The 6,728-nt window shown below is 42.3% G+C and overlaps 1 non-coding gene across 1 annotated transcript; it reads right to left on the bottom strand.

The window, feature by feature from the left end:
* Positions 1–295: 295 nt before the first annotated feature.
* LOC130952816 (small nucleolar RNA R71) lies at positions 296–403 on the bottom strand. The gene has a single exon (XR_009074992.1). It is a non-coding gene; the product is annotated as a small nucleolar RNA R71 (small nucleolar RNA).
* Between the last annotated feature and the right edge of the window lie 6,325 nt (positions 404–6,728).

Genomic DNA, 6,728 nt, shown 5'->3' with positions numbered 1-6,728 from the left:
AGCAAACAACTTTGAGCTTAAGCCTCAATTAGTTTCTCTAATGCAACAGAATTGCAAGTTCCATGGACTTCCATTGGAAGATCCTCATCAGTTTTTGGCTGAGTTCTTGCAAATCTGTGACACTGTCAAGACTAATGGGGTTGACCCTGAGGTCTACAGAATTATGCTATTCCCTTTTGCTGTAAGAGACAGAGCTAGGACATGGTTGGACTCTCAACCTAAAGAAAGCCTGGACTCTTGGGAAAAGCTAGTCAATGCCTTCTTGGCAAAGTTCTTTCCACCTCAAAAATTGAGTAAGCTTAGAGTGGAAGTCCAGACCTTCAGACAGAAGGAAGGAGAATCCCTCTATGAAGCTTGGGAAAGATACAAACAATTGATCAGAAAATGTCCTTCTGACATGCTTTCTGAATGGAGCATCATAGGTATTTTCTATGATGGTCTCTCTGAACTATCCAAGATGTCTTTGGATAGCTCTGCTGGAGGATCTCTTCATCTGAAGAAGACGCCTGCAAAAGCTCAAGAGCTAATTGAAATGGTTGCAAATAACCAATTCATGTACACTTCTGAAAGAAATCCTGTGAACAATGGGACTAGTCAGAAGAAAGGAGTTCTTGAGATTGATACTCTGAATACCATATTGGCTCAGAATAAAATATTGACTCAACAAGTCAATTTGATTTCTCAAAGTCTGTCTGAAATGCAAAATGCACCAAGCAGTACTAAGGATGCTTCATCTGAAGAAGAAGCGTATGATCCTGAGAACCCTTCAATGGAAGAGGTGAATTACCTAGGAGAACCCTATGGAAACACCTATAATTCTTCATGGAGGAATCATCCAAATTTCTCATGGAAGGATCAACAGAGACCTCAACAAGGTTTCAACAACAATAATGGTGGAAGAAACAGGTTTAGCAATGGCAAGCCTTTTCCATCATCTTCTCAGCAACAGACAGAGAATTCTAAGCAGAACCACTCTGACTTAGCAACCATGGTCTCTGATCTAATCAAAACCACTCAAAGTTTCATGACTGAAACAAGGTCCTCCATTAGGAATTTGGAGGCACAAGTGGGACAACTGAGCAAGAAAGTTAGTGAACTCCCTCCTAGTACTCTCCCAAGCAATACAGAAGAAAATCCAAAAGGAGAGTGCAAGGCCATCAACATGGCCGAATTTGGAGAGGAAGGAAAGGAAGTGAACGCCACTGAGGAAGACCTCAATGGGCGTGCACTAACCTCCAATGAGTTCCCTAATGAGGAACCATGGGAATCTGAGGCTCAAAATGAGACCATAGAGATTCTATTGGACTTACTTCTGCCATTCATGAGCTCTGATGAGTATTCTTCCTCTGAAGAGGATGAGTATGTCACTGAAGAGCAAGTTGCTAAATACCTTGGAGCAATCATGAAGCTAAATGACAAGTTATTTGGAAATGAGACTTGGGAGAATGAACCCCCTTTGCTCACCAAAGAACTGGATGACTTGTCTAGGCAGAAATTACCTCAAAAGAGACAAGATCCTGGGAAGTTTTTAATACCTTATACCATAGGCACCATGACCTTCAAGAAGGCTCTGTGTGACTTAGGGTCAAGTGTAAACCTCATGCCTCTCTCTGTAATGGAGAAGCTAGGGATCTTTGAGGTGCAAGCTGCAAGAATCTCATTAGAGATGGCAGACAACTCAAGAAAACAAGCTCATGGACTTGTAGAGGATGTTTTGGTGAAGATTGAAAACCATTACATCCCTGCTGATTTCATAGTCCTAGAGACTGGGAAGTGCATGGATGAAACCATCATCCTTGGCAGACCCTTCCTAGCCACAGCAAAGGCTGTGATTGATGTTGATAGAGGCGAACTGATCATTCAAGTGAATGAAGAATCCTTTGTGTTTAAGGCTCAAGGATATCCCTCTGTCACCATGGAGAGGAAGCATGAAGAGCTTCTCTCAAATCAGAGTCAAACAGAGCCCCCACAGTCAAACTCTAAGTTTGGTGTTGGGAGGCCACAACCAAACTCTAAGTTTGGTGTTGAACCCCCACATTCAAACTCTAAGTTTGGTGTTGGGAGGTTCCAACATTGCTCTGAGAAAATGTGAGGCTCCATGAGAGCCCTCTGTCAAGCTACTGACATTAAAGAAGCGCTTGTTGGGAGGCAACCCAATGCTATATTTTATCTATTTTCTTTTGTTATTTTATGTTTTTTTTTTAGGTTGATGATCATGAGAAGTCACAAAATCAATTGAAAAAGCAAAAATAGAATGAAAAACAGGAAGAAAAATAGCACACCCTGGAGGAAGAACTTACTGGCGTTTAAACGCCAGTAAGGCTAGCAGGTGGGCGTTTAACGCCCAGTCTGGCACCATTCTGGGCGTTTACCGCCAGAAAGGGGCACCAGACTGGCGTTAAACGCCAGAAAAGGGCAAGAACCTGGCGTTAAACGCCAGAAATGGGCACCAGCCCGGCGTTTAACGCCAGAATTGGCTCAAAACGTGATTTTGCATGCCATTTGGTGCAGGGATGACTTTTCCTTGACACCACAGGATCTGTGGACCCCACAGGATCCCCACCAACCCCACCACTCTCTCTCTTCTTCACCCATTCACCAATCACCTCAACACCTCTTCCCCAAAAACCCTTCACCTATCAAATCTCATCTTCCTCTTCACCACTCACATCCATCCTTCATAAAACCCCACCTACCTCACCATTCAAATTCAAACCACTTTCCCTCCCAAACCCACCCTCACTTGACCGAACCTTACCCTTCCCCCTCCCCTATATATACCCTTCTTCACCCCTTCATTTTCACACAACCTAAACACCACTTCTCCCCCTCTTTGGCCGACAACAAAAGCCATTCCCTTCTTCCTCATTTCTTCTTCTTCTACTCTCTTCTTTCTTTTTGCTCGAGGACGAGCAAACCTTTTAAGTTTGGTGTGGTAAAAGCGTTGCTTTTTCGTTTTTCCATAACCATTTATGGCATCCAAGGCCGGAGAAACCTCTAGAAAGAGGAAAGGGAAGGCAAAAGCTTCTACCTCTGAGTCATGGGAGATGGAGAGATTCATCTCAAGGGTGCATCAAGACCACTTCTATGAAGTTGTGGCCTTGAAGAAGGTGATCCTCGAGGTCCTTTTTTCACTCAAAAAGAGTGAATATCCGGAGATCCGACATGAGATCCGAAGAAGAGGTTGGGAAGTCCTTACCAACCCCATTCAACAAGTCGGAATCTTGATGGTTCAAGAGTTCTATGCCAATGCATGGATCACCAAGAACCATGATCAAAGTGTGAACCCGAATCCAAAGAATTATCTTACTATGGTTCGGGGGAAATACTTGGATTTTAGTCCGGAAAGTGTAAGGTTGGCATTCAATTTGCCCATGATGCAAGGAGATGAACACCCTTACACTAGAAGGGTCAACTTTGATCAAAGGTTGGACCAAGTCCTCACAGTCATATGTGAAGAGGGCGCCCAATGGAAGAGAGATTCAAGAGGGAAGCCGGTTCAATTGAGAAGGCATGACCTCAAGCCCGTAGCTAGAGGATGGTTGGAGTTCATCCAACGCTCAATCATTCCCACTAGCAACCGGTCCGAAGTTACCATAGACTGGGCTATCATGATTCATAGCATCATGATTGGAGAAGAAATAGAAGTTCATGAGGTTATAGCTCAAGAGCTTTATAAGGTGGCGGACAAGTCCTCTACCTTGGCAAGGTTAGCCTTTCCTCATCTCATTTGTCACCTCTGTTATTCAGTTGGAGTTGACATAGAGGGAGACATCCCTATTGATGAGGACAAGCCCATCACTAAGAAGAGGATGGAGCACACAAGAGACCCCACTCATCATGAGATCCCTGAGATTCCTCAAGGGATGCACTTTCCTCCACAAAACTATTGGGAGCAACTAAACACCTCCCTAGGAGAATTGAGTTCCAACATGGGACAACTAAGGGTGGAGCATCAAGAACACTCCATCATCCTCCATGAAATTAGAGAAGATCAAAGGATCATGAGAGAGGAGCAACAAAGACAAGGAAGAGACATTGAGGAGCTCAAGCACTCCATAGGATCTTCAAGAGGAAGAACAAGCCGCCATCACTAAGGTGGACCCGTTCTTTAATCTCCTTGTTCTTTATTTTTATGTTTTTCGAAAATTTATGCTTATGTTTGTCCATGTTTGTGTCTTATGATCATTAATGTCTTAGTGTCTATGCCTTAAAGTTATGAATGTCCTATGAATCCATCACCTTTCTTAAATGAAAACTGTTTTTATCACAAAAGAACAAGAAGTACAGGATTTCGAATTCATCTTTAAAACTAGCTTAATTAGTTTGATGTGGTGGCAATACTTTTTGTTTTCTGAATGTATGCTTGAACAGTGCATATGTCTTTTGAATTTGTTATTCATGAATGTTAAAATTGTTGGCTCTTGAAAGAATGATGAAAAAGGAGACATGTTACTGAGGATCTGAAAAATCATAAAAATGATTCTTGAAGCAAGAAAAAGCAGTGAATACAAAAAAAAAAGGAGAAAAACGAAAAAAAAAGGGGGAGAAAGAAAAAGAAAAGAAAAAGAAAGAAATAAAGTTGTGATCCAAGGCAAAAAGAGTGTGCTTAAGAACCCTGGACACCTCTAATTGGGGACTCTAGCAAAGCTGAGTCACAATCTGAAAAGGTTCACCCAATTATGTGTCTGTGGCATGTATGTATCCGGTGGTAATACTGGAAGACAGAGTGCTTTGGGCCACGGCCAAGACTCAATAAGTAGCTGTGTTCAAGAATCATCATACTTAACTAGGAGAATCAATAACACTATCTGGATTTTGAGTTCCTAAAGAAGCCAATCATTCTGAATTTCAAAGGATAAAGTGAGATGCCAAAACTGTTCAGAGGCAAAAAGCTACTAGTCCCGCTCATCTAATTTGGAGCTAAGTTTCATTGATAATTTGGAGTCTATAGTATATTCTCTTCTTTTTATCTTATTTGATTTTCAGTTGCTTGGGAACAAGCAACAATTTAAGTTTGGTGTTGTGATGAGCGGATAATTTATACGCTTTTTGGCATTGTTTTTAGAATGTTTTTAGTAGTTTTAGTTAGTTTTTAGTATACTTTTTATTAGTTTTTAGTTAAAATTCACTTTTCTGGACTTTACTATGAGTTTGTGTGTTTTTCTGTGATTTCAGGTATTTTCTGGCTGAAATTGAGGGACCTGAGCAAAAATCTGATTCAGAGACTGAAAAGGACTGCAGATGCTGTTGGACTCTGACCTCCCTGTACTCGAAGTAGATTTTCTGGAGCTACAGAAGCCCAATTGGCGCGCTCTCAACGGCGTTGGAAAGTAGACATCCTGGGCTTTCCAGCAATATATAATAGTCCATACTTTGCCCAAGATTTGATGGCCCAAACCGGCGTTCAAAGTCACCCTCAGAAATTCCAGCGTTAAACGTCGGAACTGGCACCTAAATGGGAGTTAAACGCCCAAACTGGCATAAAAGCTGGCGTTTAACTCCAAGAAGAGTCTCTACACGAAATTGCTTTATTGCTCAGCCCAAGCACACACCAAGTGGGCCCGGAAGTGGATTTTTATGTCATTTACTCATCTCTGTACACCCTAGGCTACTAGTTTTCTATAAGTAGGACCTTTTACTATTGTATTGAGATATCTGGGTAGCTATCTTCATTTTATGCTATCTTAGATCATTGGGAGGCTGGCCATTCGGCCATGCCTAGACCTTGTTCTTATGTATTTTCAACGGTGGAGTTTCTACACACCATAGATTAAGGTGTGGAGCTCTGCTGTACCTCGAGTATTAATGCAATTACTATTGTTCTTCTATTCAATTCCGCTTGTTCTTTGTCCAAGATATCACTTGTTCTTCAACTTGATGAATGTGATGATCCGTGACACTCATCATTCTCACCTATGAACGTGTGACTGACAACCACCTCCGTTCTACCTTAGATTGGGTGAATATCTCTTGGATTCCTGATACACAATGCATGGTTGATCGCCTGGCAACCGAGTGCTCGCCTGACAAACGAGCCAGCCATTCCGTGAGATCAGAGTCTTCGTGGTATAGGCAAGAACTGATGGCGGCATTCAAGAGAATCCGGAAGGTCTAACCTTGTCTGTGGTATTCTGAGTAGGATTCAATGATTGAATGACTGTGACGTGCTTCAAACTCCTGAAGGCGGGGCGTTAGTGACAGACGCAAAAGAATCACTGGATTCTATTCCGGCCTAATCGAGAACCGACAGATGGATAGCCGTGCCGTGACAGAGTGCGTTGAACATTTCCACTGAGAGGATGGGAGGTAGCCACTGACAACGGTGAAACCCTTGCATAAGCTTGCCATGGAAAGGAGTAAGAAGGATTGGATGAAGACAGTAGGAAAGCAGAGAGACGGAAGGGAAGGCATCTTCATACGCTTATCTGAAGTTCCTACCAATGAATTACATAAGTACCTCTATCTTTATCTTTATGCTTTATTCGTATATCACTATACCCATTTGAGTCTGCCTGACTAAGATTTACAAGGTGACCATAGCTTGCTTCATACCAACAATTTCCGTGGGATCGACCCTTACTCGCGTAAGGTTTATTACTTGGACGACCCAGTGCACTTGCTGGTTAGTTGTGCGAAGTTGTAGTGATCACAATTTCGTGCACCATAGCCCTTACTCTTTGCTTCTCATTCTTAATGTATATAACATCCTTACCCTTATAAATAAA

The sequence above is a fragment of the Arachis stenosperma genome, chromosome 9 (assembly GCF_014773155.1).
Source record: "Arachis stenosperma cultivar V10309 chromosome 9, arast.V10309.gnm1.PFL2, whole genome shotgun sequence".
In the NCBI taxonomy this organism is placed as follows: domain Eukaryota; kingdom Viridiplantae; phylum Streptophyta; class Magnoliopsida; order Fabales; family Fabaceae; genus Arachis; species Arachis stenosperma.
Note: the sequence above shows the minus strand (reverse complement) of the source record. Positions and strands in the feature narration are given on the sequence as shown.